Genomic DNA, 14044 nt, shown 5'->3' on the forward strand with positions numbered 1-14044 from the left:
CAAGGCTGGAATGGGCTACAAGACCATCACCAAGCAGCTTGGTGAGAAGGTGACAACAGTTGGTGCGATTATTGGCAAATGGAAGAAATACAAAAGAACTGTCAATCTCCCTTGGCCTGGGGCTCCATGCAAGATCTCACCTCGTGGAGTTGCAATGATCATGAGAACGGTGAGGAATCAGCCCAGAACTACACGGGAGGATCTTGTCAATGATCTCTAGGCAGCTGGGACCATAGTCACCAAGAAAACAATTGGTAACACACAACGCCGTGAAGGACTGAAATCCTGCTGCGCCCGCAAGGTCCCCCTGCTCAAGAAAGCACACATACAGGGCCGTATGAAGTTTGCCAATGAACATCTGAATGATTCAGAGGAGAACTGGGTGAAGCTCTTTGGCATCAACTCAACTCGCCGTGTTTGGAGGAGGAGGAATGCTGCCTATGACCCCAAGAACACCATCCCCACCGTCAAACATGGAGGTGGAAACATTATGCTTTGGGGGTGTTTTTCTGCTAAGGGGACAGGACAACTTCACCGCATCAAAGGGACGATGGACGGGGCCATGTACCGTCAAATCTTGGGTGAGAACCTCCTTCCCTCAGCAAGGGCATTGAAAATGGGTCGTGGATAGGTATTCCAGCATGACAATGACCCAAAACACACGGCCAAGGCAACATAGGAGTGGCTCAAGAAGAAGCACATTAAGGTCCTGGAGTGGCCTAGCCAGTCTCCAGACCTTAATCCCATAGAAAATCTGTGGAGGGAGCTGAAGGTTCGAGTTGCCAAACGTCAGCCTCGATACCTTAATGACTTGAAGAAGATCTGCAAAGAGGAGTGGAACAAAATCCCTCCTGAGATGTGTGCAAACCTGGTGGCCAACTACAAGAAACGTCTGACCTCTGTGATTGCCAACAAGGGTTTTGCCACCAAGTACTAAGTCATGTTTTGCAGAGGGGTCAAATACTTATTTCCCTCATTAAAATGCAAATCAATTTATAACATTTTTGACATGCGTTTTTCTGGATTTTTTTGTTGTTATTCTGTCTCTCACTGTTCAAATGAACCTACCATTAAAATTATAGACTGATCATGTCTTTGTCAGTGGGCAAACGTACAAAATCAGCAGGGGATCAAATACTTTTTTCCCTCACTGTATATATATATATATATATATATATATATATATATATATATATATATATATATATACATACACAAACAGTGCATTCGGAAAGTATTCAGACCCCTACCCTTTTTACAAATGGTGTTACATTCCAGCCTTATTCTAAAATGGATGAAATTATTTTTACTCATCAATCTACACACAATACCCCATTATGACAAAGCGAAAACATATTTTTAGACATTTTTGCAAATGTATTAAAAATAAGAAACTAAAATATCAGATTTACAAAAGTATTCAGACCCTTTACTCAGTACTTGAAGCACCTTTGGCAGCCATTTTAGAATAAGGCTGTAATAATATCCACCACCATATTTTACAGTAGGTATGAGGTACTTTTCTGCATATGCTTATTTTTTTTCAACTCCAAACCCACCACTGGTGTGCGTGGCCAAAAAGCTCTATTTTCATGTAATCTGACCATAGGACCGCCTGGAGTTTGAATAACGCACTGGCACTTGGATTGGAATCGGTGCTATGGTCAGATGACATGAAGATAGAGCTCTTTGGTCATGCACACCAGTGGTGGGTTTGGCGTTTGAAAACAGAAGCATATACAGAAAAGTATCTCATACCTATGGTAAGATATGGTGGTGGATCCTTGATGTTATGGGCTATTTTGTTTCCACTGGTCCTGGGGCCTTGTTAAGGTCAATGGTATCATGAACTTTACCAAGTACCAGGACATTTTCTTCAAAACTTGGTTGCCTCTGCCTGGAGGCTGACACTTGGCCTCAAGTGGATCTTCCAGCAAGACAAGGGTTAATTGACCACAAAATCAACATTTTGCAATGTCCATCTCAGTCTCCAGACTTGAACCCCATAGAAAACCTGTGGTTTGAATTGAAGAGGGCAGTCCATAAGCGCAGACAAAGGATATCAAGGATCTGGAAAGATTCTGCATGGAGGAATGGTCTAAAACCCCTCCCAATGTGTTCTCCAATCTCATAAAACATTTTAGAGAAAGGCTCAGTGTCGTTATCCTCGATAGGTGAGGGTACCGGAGTACTGAAAACAACGGTGCCAATAATTCGGACCCCTTTTTAATTTTTTATTTACTTGTTAAACAAAATCTAAATTATGTTAGTATAAAATAATATAATTTCCTAATTTTTGCATACAATATAGCTCAGTATTTGTATTTATTTTATACAGTCTTTTTTGCTTATCTTTATCAAGGGTGCCAATCATTTTGGACCCCACTGTATATGAATGAATAGAAATTACAAATACCGGTGTACTGTCCAAGTTTTATTATTATATTTACATCCATATAAAGCTTTGAATTAAAATTTGATGGACACCGAAGTTTCTCAGAAATACATGGTGTGTTGATGTGGTCAAGTGTCACGTTCGTTGAATGACGGGTCAGACCAAGGCGCAGCGTGATATGCGTACATGTTTATTTTAACTGTTAAACACACGACAAAACAACAACGGAAACGAAACGTGAAGTCCAAGGTAGACCACACAACATACCTTAACCAGAACAAGATCCCACAACTAGACAGTGCCAATAGGCTGCCTAAGTATGGTCCCCAATCAGAGACAACGAGCGACAGCTGCCTCTGATTGGGAACCACACCGGCCAACATAGATCTATACATGCTAGATCCCACACATAGAAAAAGCACAACAAGGAATATACACACCCTGACTCAACATATAAGCGTCCCCTGAGTCAGGGCGTGACATCAAGTCGTTATAATAGGGATATTCATGACAATATTTCCATCAAAAGACTGTTGCTTCAATCCATTTAGAAGTATCAAAACATTTAAGAATTTATTGAGACTTCATCTGTCTCAGCTTTGATGTTTTTCTCATCCTTTTCTCTCCTTATTTATCTTTCCCCTTTCTCTCTACTTATATCCTTACATCTTAAATACTGTCCCATACAATGGGATCCTTCATTGAAAACACCTGTATAGACTGAGAAAACAAGCAGGTCTATGCTATCTGATGGTTCTACCATTCCATCAGCGTCCCTGCACATTCTCTGTTCCAAGACAATCAAACTGAGTGCGCTACATTTCCTGCCTATAGTTCCCATGGGTGGGAAGGTAACCAGCAATATCCAATATCCTTATGCATGAGTCTCAAACCTCTGTAGCCTATGTGAAGTCCACAGTCTATGGTCCTGTTTGAATACTCATAAACTACTCCCTTCCTTGAAGTAATCACTGATCTGACATGACTAGATAGGTGTAAGCAACCTTTCCACTGCAATGCTTTCACCAATGATTTAATGTCAGATCAGTGATCAGGAAGGGGATCAGGAAGGGAGGACAGTATGCATTTTATGAGTATTCCAACAGGGCCTATATATATATAATCCTCTGAGTTCTCTCTTGATCCATACAGAAGGCTGGACGTCTCATGTTGGTTCACGTTGTGTTTCTATCATGAGTGAAAGCGATACTTGTGTGGTGCAATCACAGTGTAATATGATGGCTGACTAACACGTTAGCCATCGCTTGGTTGATAGGACAGTCGCCACAGCGTCTGTGCTCAGGCACGTACACACAGGCATGTGTGCACCCACACACACATACATTTGAGTGCACCCACACACGCACACACACCTCGCCCCCAGTGATATTGAGAAGACATGTCGCGAGCTGTTCACATGTTTTGACAAGGAGGGTCCGTGTCACGACTGGTTCACATGTTGTTTTGATCCCCACTGTTGGGGCCCAGTGAGCTAGCACAGACACAGCTGGCCAGGGTGGAGCTGAGAGTGGGTACACAGGGAGTTGAAGGACATGGATCCCTGCCAATGCATTTTATACATAGCATACATAGTACAGCTGAGAATTAGGGATAGGGGGCCCTTGCCCCACCACCACCACTGCCCACCCCCTCCATCTGCCTGCCTAGTGCTGCCTAGGGCTGCCTGTCTCTGGCTTCGCCTCCACATAGCCAGCTCTCTGACAGCCCTGTACCAAGCCACTCCCCTCCCTATCCCCCTGCTACCGCTTCTCTCTGCTTTGCTTTGCTCTTCTTCTTTAATGACAGGAACACAGTAGTGTGAAGGCTCACTGTATTTCTTAGGGATGTCAAAGTAATGAGAGATCACAAAGCTTTTACAATCATTGAGGGGAGACATATTTTCTCCCGGTGTGTAATTTAGTTCCTGTTCAGAAAGGAGGGGAAAGAACCCAGAAGAGGTCACAAGTCTCACTGGGGTGATAATTAGTAACTTCCTCTCCACGTTAGCATTTACAAAGATACTTAGCTTCCCCTCGCTTGTTTTTTTTTGTTGCCATTTATCTCTCTCTATCTGGGCTCGTAACCTGTTTTTGGTAGTTAACAACAACTTTGGAATTGGGCATCCGTCTCAACTCGCCCCTCATTCTACTCTCCGCCCCAGTTTATAAATCATACATCCTGTTTCTTCCCAGCCAAAACAAGCAACATGAATGGATGAGCAGCGGCCAAAACGAATATGGCACTGCGTTAGTTTTATTGCCCTCTTTAATCGGAACAGATCTCAATGTAAAAGTCAACGTCAGCCCCTGTCAGGTATCACTAATCAGCCGTGAGGTGATAACGTTCAGCGAGAGTCCTCCAGTCCTCCTTTCATCCTCCCCAAAAGCTGCTATAAATAATAGCAGGTTACCAAGTATGGGCTGACTGACGACTGACTCATGCACACTCTCTGTGCTGCGACTGGCCTAACTTCCCTTATAGCTGTCCTAGCGCGCCGCCAGAGCTACAGGAGTTACCGCTAAAGACACCCCCAGTCAGCCACCAGTGATATCTATGATGGCCCTAGATCCCGTATGGGGAAAGGGTGGTTGGTGGTGATGTTTTCTCCTCTATCTCTCTTCACGCTAAGTGCCACGTGGCCTTAATACGGCTAATTAAACGTTTTAATCAAGGAATGCATCGGTATTAATACCAATCACTGGCTGGGGAGAGAGTGTTAGCCCTCTCGTGATTCTTCCTGCTCCGCCAGAGCTGTCACTCTCCCACCGCAGTCATCCCATCAGCCACTGCTGCTGCTGCCGCAAGCCACTGGGTGGGAGGACCAGTAAAAAGTGAGCTAAAGTCATCCTCAGACTTATAATTAATCTCTTGTCGACTTCTATTGACACATCCACTCTCTGATTAAATAGTTACCTAAGCGCCATAAGCCGCTCTGATTGAGTCATAAGCCTGAATGGGCTGTTACATGCAACGGTCACCTCCTTGGGTATGATAAGCTCATCATTTTTATGCCAGGCAGGCAAGAGCTGCTCTCTCTCTATCCATCTGTCTGCTCTGGTTTCTGGGTCTGCAGTTTTGGGTTGCAGTGTTGTTGTTCATACCTCCTCTACAAGATCTTACTTGACTCAAACACAGACACAGACACTCACACAGACACATACACAGATATACACATACACACACCGACACACACACACCCTCCCCAGCCACACACATTCCGGAACCTGTCACCGGGGTGACACACCATCTGAACCTCCTCTGCCCTCCTGACCCCTTGACAGGTACACGGTGGAACTCTGAGAGAGAGGAGAGATCCGGGACGGGCCCTCTCCATAGGTACCTGTCTACTCCTCCTGATTCCTGCTGGCTCCTGGGGACGTCTCTGCCTCCAGCATGCCTCTCCCAGGAAGCCATAACTCTCCTTTTCAGGAAGTGAACTGTGCATGGAGTGCTCTCTGCATCTGTCTGGGAGAGAAACGGGGGAACAAGAGGTCAGACAAGCCTGGGACCACTTCTACCATGCATTATGGATGACGGGTGGCATGTGCTTGAATATTTACATTTGTGTAAAGGTGATGCAAATAGGGAAAAAACTAGGTTGAGCCTGAGAGAGGGCTGTGTTTTTCTGTCAACAAAGGCTCCCTCACAAACAGGTATGCATTGTGCCAATCTTGAACATACAAAGAATCATGATTAGTACACCTTAGTTAATAATTTGCATGGAAGCATTGATTTAATCAAGAACCAAAATGATGTAATAAGTGTATTCATACTATGACTACAAACACCAGGATGCTTTATCCTTCACTGTACTATTATAACCTTCTGCTTTTTAACCTCTTAAGGATCTGACCCTTTTTTTCAATTTTTCGCCTAAAATGACATACCCAAATCTAACTGCCTGTAGCTCAGGACCTGAAGCAAGGATATGCATATTCTTGATACCATTTGAAAGGAAACACTTTGAAGTTTGTGGAAATGAGAAATTAATGTAGGAGAATATAACACATTAGATCTGGTAAAAGATAATACAAACAAAAAAACATGTGTTTTCTATTTATTTTTTTGTTCCATCATCTTTGAAATGCAAGAGAAAGGCCACAATATAATATTGCAGTTTAGGTGCAATTTAGATTTTGGCCACTAAATGCAGCAGTGTGTGTGCAAAGATTCAGATTGATCCAGTGAAGCATTGCAATACTGGACTATTTTGTATCAAGTCTGCCCAAATGTGCCGAATTGGTCAATTGTTACATTTTCAAGTACATTACTATAGAGAACATACAACAATTATATGGTAATACAAAATGTAAGTTTACACACTCCCAGGAATGTCATAAATGATGGATCATTAGCTTATACACTAACTTTCACTAGATGGCTGGGCGGGGTGGGTGTGGAGCCAGAGAGAGCAAGGGTTCAAACTGTAGAACCCAGTTCCTACATTTTAATATAAAAATGGACCCTCAGGATGCCAAATCAGAGCAAGATTACTGAATGTAAGTACATTATTTACCTTCAGAGGTGAATGTATCAAACCAGTTGCCGTGATACGTTTTTGTTGTTGTGCACTCTCCTCAAACAATAGCATAGTCTTTTTTCACTGTACTAGCCACTGTAAATTGGACAGTGCAGTTAGATTAACAAGAATTAAGCTTTCTGCCCATATAAGACATGTCTATGTCCTGGAAAGTTTGCTGGTACTTACAACAGTCATGCTAATCACATTAGCACACGTTAGCTCAACCGTCCCGTATACGGGACACCGATCCCATAGAGGTTAACCAGATCAACATGTTTTTCTTCTCACCTCTTCCTGATGGATCATACAGTATATGGATCCTATACCCCCGCTCCAGTGTCTGTTGGAGCCTTGGAGGAGCCCTGAAACAACATGTCATATAGGAATATTAACGAAGCCACGTTAAAATCTTTGGGGGTGAGCCCTGTGAACTCTCCCAACACTTCCAGGCATTTAATTAAGAGGTTGTTTCTAATTTCTATGAGATTAAATTAGTACGTGTGATGCAATTGTTAAATAATGGCCAGTGGCGTCGGCCCTGGAGATAGAGATGAATTGGAGTGGGTTGGACAGTCACTTGATAATTTTGACAATGGGGTTCGGGGTATCATCCATCGCTCAAGCGGCGTACATTAAAGTTTTGACAGGTAGAGGTCACTGCAATATGGCAGAAGCCAGAAGAGATGGATGCCTTTAATTCAGGTAATGAAGAGTTAACCATCTTGTCAGAGCGAGGAGAAGCAGTCAATGGGCAAGCCGTTTTGCAGAAAATCTTATTTAATTCCTCTCTTTCTAAATGGGGAGCCATTGGAACACAATACAGTGATTGACAACGAGCCCCTTCGACATAATTCCCAGCCGACAGTTCACTTAAGTTCCATTCCTTGTTAATCTCAGATATAATGAATTGCAAAACTAAGGTTAAACGTGCCAGCGTGAATTCATTATCGCTAATAGATTAGTCCGTAAGATGATTTACTGTACCTCTTTTTCATTAACGTTGAATGGGTGCCTTAACTTAGCGGAGGTCCTCTTGGCCTGTCCATTCCGACCATCAATCTCTCAGCTGTGGTCAATGTCCTCCTTTATGTGACCCCTCTTCGCCTTACTATGGAGATGAAGAATGAAAATATGTTGAGCCTATGACCCCACTAGAAAAATTATGATTCTGTTTTGAGTGCGCCGAACAAGACACCTCTTTATCGTTTCCCCTGAAAATTATATTCATCCTGGCCTGTCATTCAAGTTCATCCTTGACCCTGTCTTATTGTTCCGGGCTTAATGGTATGCACCTAGCGAAGATAACGCTTAATGCTCTTCTGTCGACCAGCAAAGACCACATCGTCTTTAAAAGACCAGCGGGATGACATCAGCATACCGTATTGATAGATATACTTACATTTAACTACAAGTACATACCTCGTTCTTTAAGAAAGGATAGGCTCCAATAACTTATTATTAATATTTCTGTAAGAAATCCCAAAATATATCTCTGAGTGCTCTGCTGTATAACATGAATGGTACTTTGTGGCTGAGGCAACTCTCCCTCTGCTTGGAGAGGAATGCTTAGAGGAGTGCCATGCACACAGTGTGTCAGCGTATTAGAAGTATACAGCCCTGAGCACTGTGGCTTACACCCAATTTGCTTGACTGAAAATGCTATATAGATATTACATTAAAATGTCACAGTTTTCACTGTGTGGGTGTGTGTTTATGTGTTTATGTGTGTATTTGTGTGTCTACCAGCCTGAATGTGTTTGTGTGCTTATATGTGACCTCTGTACAGGCTTAAGGCTGCCAGCGAGAGGAGACAGCAGCACATTGGATGTGATCTGATGACTGACAGTTTAGTTACATGGTCTAATGACAGGTTTTAAAACTAGGGCTACCACTAATTGGGGTGATGTATCCATCCACATGTCCCCCCCAAGCTGTGACTAGTGAGATTATGCATGATTAAGGTATCAGTGGTCCACTGGCTTTAAGATCTCCCAGCATTTAGTCTCAAAAGTAAGATTAGGCTATACCCAGTGACAGACAGATAGGGATCATCCAGGTCACATACTGTAGATATCTGTATATATGACAGTGTGAGAAGCTGTTAAAAGCTCTAAATGTAGCTACCTCTCCTGCTGTGAGGTGGTTGGTGGTTGATTCCCAAGCATGGTGTTGAAAGTTATAGATCGCCAGCCTCTCAGTCAGTGAGACTGTGTGTTGAGTCTAAGAGCCAATGTAATATTTATGCAATCAGCTTGTTATATCAAACAGTTCAGGAACGATTCCTGTGGATATTTGTCAAGTTCTTCTGCTCCAACCTGTTTGTATAAAGCGTAATTAGAATGTGAAAATAATTTTATTTCGGGCTAACGATTTAGTGTACCACACAAAGTGCAGCATTATTGATAACCTTTGTTAATGAGGTGTCAATTATGCGTGGGTCCTCTTCAGGTTCAACAGGAGGGCTAGATGTTCTGTGAATTTTATCCCTGAAAGTATCTTCAAGGCTAAATGAAATAATGTATTTGCATCAAAGTGATAAATAGACATATTTCACCACAACAATTGTATTAAACTTCAGGGGATATTAATTCCTAAGTGCGGGGGTTTGTGGACTTGTTTGGGCCTCAGCATCATCAACTGGGACTCATAACATGACTTCACTGGAAATAATCATATGTTTAACCCTGGAAAAGAATCAACTCAAAATGTGAATATTTATTGAACACAGATGTTTATTGCTACTTTTCATGAGGAAAGCCCCGAGCACCAACTACGAGCCTCTTGGGTCATTACACCATTAAACAGTGCTGTGGTCACATTGAACACATTTGCTAGGAAAACCTATTCACATTTAAACAATTTCCGTTGTCAGGAGTTTAAATGATTAAAATGTGGATGAAGCTAATCCCCTTTTTTTCCCTTATTCGAATATGGACTTTTCACAAAACCCTCTTGTGAGTTTTGAGATTAGCATGCAGATATCAAAGAGGAAGTCTCTGGAATAAGAGAAGTTGGTAATCTGCTCGCACTTTAATTACAAATCTCCATCTCTTGGCTTTCTCAAAAACGATGCATTCCTTCTTCATTAGCATCATCAGACTTTGTAACACTTTTCTTGTAATCTCCAGCATTTCCATCGACACCAAAACTTTCTTGAAATGTCCCAGAAGTGGGAATTGAGTTTAGGAAAGGGGGATTTCTGATTTCAGGTAGAATTGAACAATTATTGCCTTTGAACAGGGATGATGTCGTCACATCAGCTAACAACAACTATCTAGCAATTGACTATCTATATTATGCTACATGTCGTCTGTGTTATCATAAAACTGTTCACCTGTGACATACTCAAAATTCACCCTCTACACATCTTTCCTGCCTACCTGACCTCATCCACTCGATAAAATGACCCAGAATGAGGTCGTGCAACTGGATACATTTCTTTGGTCTGAAACACTCATTATCAAACTGTATATAGATTTTTTTTTGATCGTTTTTAAGTGCTGTCGCATGGAGACAGATGATCCTTTCCCTTCCTTAACTCTCCTCCAATGACCTTTACTTTTCAGATAAAGATAGCTGTCATAACATATTGTGTGGAACTGCGAATGGATTTGCAAAAGAGGACATTTATGAAAATCCGCCTTGAAGCCTGCCTGAGAAATCCTTAAGAGACATGAAGGAAAGGGCAGTGGATCGTCCTATGGAGAGGACACGTTGAGTGAGGACCTCTGATATGGAAAGGTGGAAAATACCAGTCTATATGTGCATATATAATACTTAGTCGAATGGAACTGACCCTATAACCATAAAAAATATATATAAAAAAAGTGGTAATGTTCTCTTTAAAATAGTAGCATATTGCGCATGTATCTTGGGTAAAATGTTACATACCACGCAGGAAAAACAGGCCATATTATTTGACATCAAATGACATCCAGCATTAAAAGCAAAACCACTAGGAGAGCCTTATACAAATGGTGTCTAGAAGGAGACCATCTACTGTGAAAAATATAGATTTCTGCACCCTATTCTGTTTACAGTAACATCTTTAGAGTGTAAAACAGATATCAACTTTTGACTGATATTCTGAGAATCCAGTTATTGGTTTTCATTTAAATAGGACCCTTTTAGTGATGTCACTCATTTGAATTGAGCTGTTGGTGGGTTGTATGTCTTGGCAGGGGACGGAGCCATTGATTCTCTTTCCCTCTCAGCATATTGATGAAAGTCCTCTTTGGAGCTCCCCTGGGAATTCATCTTGTGCTGATAACTTTGAGCAATCTTATCTGGTCAATGCTCAAACAAGACTGAATGCTCAGATTGTCTTTTCAGGTGTTTGTCTCTATTTTAGGTCTGTTTTGTTTTTGTTGTTCTCAAGGTTCCAGCCTGCTCCCTGAATAGTTACTAAAGTATGTTTTTGTGTTTTTGATTGTTTATCCTTATTCTAATCCCATGTCATTATTTTGTTGTAATTTCCTTCTGATTTTCATTCTTATTAAAGACACCCGCTTTAGATGCGGCTCTCTCGGTATTAAGATTTTTAATAGCAAAATGATTATATATTTCCAGTTTTGTCAATTATTAATGTGTGGGGATATACCTAAAATGCATGTTGTTGCTGTATGTTCAATCATGTGGTGTAACATTACTCATTAAATAATCCAATAAATAAGTAAATTGTTTCATAAACTGATTATAAGCACATCTCTCATGTTTTGATGCTGGAGTTGAGCATTTGATCGAAGTCCCATGAAGTAGTTTCTATATTTCATGTTTTACATTTTATTGTTTGTTTGGTTTCTACAACAACTCTTATAGCACCAAGCAATAACAACACTAGCCTATAAAAACTGCATTCGGATAGTTACGTTTTTATTTACATACTGTGGTCATTGTAGGCTCATATAAAATTTGATCAAATGGTTCACGTACAATGCCAGTACATGGGTGAAATGGATTACATTGTGGGTGGAACAGAATGTGTATGCTAGGCCTTAGATGCAGGCAGTCAGATAGCCCATTGCATCATGGGGGCCAACAGTAGTCATGTGACCCCAATATTTTATCATTGCTTGTGTAGCCTACAAAACTAAATCAACACATATACAGTAACATGATATGAAGATTAACAATGGCTAACAAGAAATTATACACAATATTTCAAGAACCTGCAGCATCTGCGTATAATCAAAAAAGTGTGATAAAACAATGCAATGTCTTACGTACACCATATCATTATTCATTATTTAAAAAAATACATAAATATATATTGCTACCAAATGTTGAGTCTAATTTGGGGTTATTTAGAACCACTAATGACAGGGGGTAGAGGACCGAACATAGTGTTGCCTGAGCTTAGCTTGAAGGCCGTCGATTCTGAGGGGCTGCTTTGAACTGTCACAATTGGGCTTGTGGTGCAAAGATCATAAACCAGTAAAACATTAAATACAGGATATGTCTGAGAGTGACTAACCACATTGGAGGCCCCTCTGCGCTCTTCTCCTCTCCACACTGACTGGCCTGTATTGAACACAATCTTATCTAGCTGAAGAGGACATGCATGGGCTGGTGAGGCTCACGGTTTGACTAGAAACAGTTCTGCACTTCTTAGAAATCATGATTTGCAGCCGCCTGGTAAAAATGTTATAAACAAATCACAAATCACACACTCTCAGTATTGGTCGGTTAAATCTTATGCCACAATCTTCTTATAGGGAATTCAAACAAACTTCCCTAACTGAAAATCAACTAAAATGCATTACATTTGTAAAATAACGTAACAAGGAGTAGTTTTATGCATACTCTCCACACAAGTAAAACTTGCAAGTGAAAAAAAGTTTCCCCAAATGTCCTTACGAAGAGAGAGAAGGGAGTCTGACCTGCAGCCATACAATCCATCAGCATTTGTCCCAGTCTCTAGACTAAACACACTCTCATTACACACAGCCTTACACAGCGCTAGGGGCCCTGAAGGGATTCTCAATAATGTTTATTAGCCCAAGACAGTGTACACAAATCGTTGGCTGTACAATACAGTAAACACCATTTTTTATGCTGATTTATAATTAAGGACCTCAGCAAGCACAGCTTAGGGGGATGACAACAGGTGACGTGACAATGTGCTTAGGAACTTAAGCCATGACTGCTCTGCAATGATCTCACCACCTCCCACAGCCTCTCTGGATTCCACTAGCCTGGTTAGAGTTGAGCTGGTGTAACGTCAAGAAAGGCTTTATGCTGAAAAAGGAACCTCAATATGTTTTCTTAGTGAATTCCAAAAGTGGCTCACTGTGGCTAACTGTACGATGCAGGCCTACTACTCTAGAGCAATTCCTTCAAGTGTTTGGGTGTGTTTTATCATTGTGATTTTACATTTAACAGTGTAGGTTACCTCTAAATTATAAATAAAGAAATGCATGGGGCACTCCTGAGTGGCTGACCTCTGAGCTGAGGGAGTGTTTTGCAAGGGCAAGTGCACACAGGATTCAGGCCGCGGTTGGCCCTTGATTGTGTTTGTGTGCTTTGTGCAACAAACATTCCAGGGAGTGCTTAGCGTCAGCAGTTTACATTCATGAAAATATACTCCAGTGTCAAGTATCTGCTAAGCATCAGGACCTTGAGAGAGGGGAGACATCAAGGAGAACAACAAAGAATCTGACAACCTAAAGAGATACATTTGCATTGACTCGAGAATGTTAGACAACAACATGGCAAAATAGGTCTCTGTCCTTGAGCCCAACACTTAAAGTGGTCAAACTTAGTGTTACTTGCGTAACCCCGGTTCTATGATAATATGAGTGAGATGTCTCACAATCGGATTCGCTCAGCGGATCACTGACGGCTCGAAGAGCCAAGCACTTCACGTCTGTTGGAGACAGACAGGTCGAGTGGCGAATGAGGTGAGCCCCAGTCCTTATAAGGTGCCACTCACCCGCCCACTGGTCATTCTCAAACAAGCCTTTCTTCATTGAGCTCTTGGGAGCATGGAAATGCGGTGAGACAGCTCACTCATATTATCATAGAATCAGGGTTATGCAAGTAACACTAAGTTATATTTCAAATACTTGTTTTGATGTCTCACAATGGGATATGGCCAACTCCGGTATCACAGACATGCTCTCCGAAGC

This window comes from Coregonus clupeaformis, chromosome 29, assembly GCF_020615455.1.
Source record: "Coregonus clupeaformis isolate EN_2021a chromosome 29, ASM2061545v1, whole genome shotgun sequence".
NCBI classification, from domain to species: Eukaryota; Metazoa; Chordata; class Actinopteri; order Salmoniformes; family Salmonidae; genus Coregonus; species Coregonus clupeaformis.